This window comes from Felis catus, chromosome X (assembly GCF_018350175.1).
Source record: "Felis catus isolate Fca126 chromosome X, F.catus_Fca126_mat1.0, whole genome shotgun sequence".
In the NCBI taxonomy this organism is placed as follows: domain Eukaryota; kingdom Metazoa; phylum Chordata; class Mammalia; order Carnivora; family Felidae; genus Felis; species Felis catus.
Window position 1 is genome coordinate 92,643,174 of NC_058386.1, and position 2,198 is coordinate 92,645,371.

General features: G+C 36.0%; 1 pseudogene; it reads right to left on the reverse strand.

Annotated features, from left to right (window-relative positions):
• Positions 1 to 532: 532 nt before the first annotated feature.
• LOC111558892 lies at positions 533 to 677 on the reverse strand (annotated as a pseudogene).
• Positions 678 to 2,198: the final 1,521 nt, after the last annotated feature.

A 2,198-nucleotide genomic window follows, 5' to 3' on the forward strand; every position in this document is an offset into this window, starting at 1 on the left:
TACATACATTTTTTTTTCTTAGCAAGCAATTTCTGCAAATGGCCACACCATCAAATCTGTATGTTTACTAGGTTTTTGGGGTTTTTTTTAATATGAAATTTATTGTCAAATTGGTTTCCATACAACACCCAGTGCTCATCCCAACAGGTGCCCTCCCACCCCCCAGCCACCCTCAGTTTGTTCTCAGTTTTTAAGAGTCTCTTATGTTTTGGCTCCCTCCCTCTCTAACCTTTTTTTTTCCTTCCCCTCCCCCATGGGTTTCTGTTAAGTTTCTCAGGATCCACATAAGAGTGAAAACATATGGTATCTGTCTTTCTCTCTATGACTTCTTTCACTTAGCATTAACACTCTCCAGTTCCATCCACGTTATTACAAAAGGCCATATTTCATTGTTTCTCATTGCCACGTAGTATTCCAATACTAGGTTTTGATGATCATCAGAGATGAATAAAAGTTTTCTGGAAGTGAAAATATGTAATGAGCCTCTTTTTCGTGGTACACTGCTTTATAGAAATTGATACAAGTCAATTTTAGTAGCTACATTTACTCAAGTGAGTATCCTGATAAAAGCCATATTGTGTCTCATTTGTCTCACCTACAATCAGGATCATTAAAGATTTTAAGTTAAAATTTGCCATATTTTACACTTGATCTTAGCCAAAAGGCTGAGAAGCGATAAAATTTGCCATATTTTAAAGAATACTGTGCTTCATTTAAAAGATTGAATGGGGCACCTGGGTGGCTCAGTTGGTTAAGCGTCCCACTTCGGCTCAGGTCATGATCTCACAGTCCGTGAGCCCCGCGTGGGGGTCTGTGCTGACAGCTCAGAGCCTGGAGCCTGTTTCAGATTCTGTGTCTCCCTCTCTCTCTGTCCCTCCCCTGTTCATGCTCTGTCTCTGTCTCAAAAATAAATAAACGTTAAAAAAAATTTAAATATTGAAAATGTAAACAAGAGTAGCTACTTGATCCTATTATATTCCATTTTTATTTTATTTTATTTTTTTTAAATATATGAAATTTATTGTCAAATTGGTTTCCATACAACACCCAGTGCTCATCCCAAAAGATGCCCTCTTCAGTACCCATTATATTCCATTTTTAAATTCAACTCCAATCGCCTGCAAAAATAATTATGAAACTTATCATTTGTAATGAAAAAGAAAGTATTGGATTCACAGATTAAAAAAAAAAAACAAATCCCTGAAACTAAACTATGAATAATTATTGATTGGCCAATATATGAGAGATGTCAGACAAAGTAAAAGGCAGCCTTCAGTCTCTTAGAGAAGATACTAATGTTCCTCTAAGACAATGTATTTAATTTGCCTCCCCTCCCAAAATAAAGCAGAAGGAATAATATGAAAATTCAGAAAAATCATTTCTTCAGGGAATTGGAAATCTATAATTGTAAAATTATCTAAATTGATTTATCAGAAAAATTGTTTCTTTTGGTTTCCCATTGGATTGACCATTTAAAATTTTTTTTTAACATTTAGCTTTGTCAAGATCCTGTATCTTTGTATTTGAACAAATCGTATGAATATTTGTACATTTAAGGTCCTCCAAAATGAGGCTTATAAATAAGTTCTGCTTTTTGGCAACTTTCGGTCTACCTTATATCTTGCTGTAGATTTATTCATTTAAAATATTATGAAGCATGTACTGTGTCATGTGAGATTATGGTCAAGAATATAAAAGCTACACTCAGGAATGTAAGATATAATTGCATAGGGTCCTTTTCTCAGGAAACAGTAAAAAAAAATACTAATATTCCCAAAGCTGTCAGACAGCTAACCCTCAAATCAATGGCTATAACAGAACTGCCTTCACCAGCCTGTTTCAACAGCACACACTTGTGAGACTTTCCCAGAGAAAGACTAAAAATCCTTCCTACTAGAAATGTCTAAACTTCTCTGAAAAATTCCACAACATTTTAGTGAAGAGGGCAGCTCAATGCTAATTTATCCTAATGGCCAGAAATTAATTTCTCTCATATCTGCAAGTATTTGACAGTTACTAACTGGAATTGGTGAAATACTGGGCTGGGGGGCGGGGGCAATGGTTACCAGAGCAGGGTTTTGTCTGTCTTCTGGACAGTGTTTATATTGCAATTCAGTTCTCAAAGCCTGTGTTATCCTACTTTGGGCTTGCTCTGTACGTGAGCAGTTTAGGGGGGAGGGGAGGGACTTTTGCAAATC